The following is a 308-nucleotide window of genomic DNA, read 5'->3' on the forward strand; positions in this document are numbered from 1 at the left end:
GGGCGGGTGGGACAGGGAGGGGACGGACGCCGAGGGGACGGACGGATGCAGGGGACGGACGGACGGACGCAGCGGGGTGGAGAAAGGGCGGGGGGTACGATCCGGTACCTCTGGATCGTCTCCTCCTGCTCTTTCACCATGTGCGCCAGCTGCTGGAAGATGGAGCCCAGCTCCACGATGGTGGACTCGATGTTCTGCATCGTGTCTGCCCGGCTCTGGATGTAGGAATCCTGCGGGCAGGGACGGCGTGGGGGCCATCAGTCCCCGTGTGTGTGTCCCCTCCCCACCGGGTTGCTTGTGAGGGGGGG

The sequence above is a fragment of the Aptenodytes forsteri genome, unplaced genomic scaffold (assembly GCF_000699145.1).
Source record: "Aptenodytes forsteri isolate BGI_AS27 unplaced genomic scaffold, ASM69914v1 Scaffold1233, whole genome shotgun sequence".
Classification (NCBI taxonomy): domain Eukaryota; kingdom Metazoa; phylum Chordata; class Aves; order Sphenisciformes; family Spheniscidae; genus Aptenodytes; species Aptenodytes forsteri.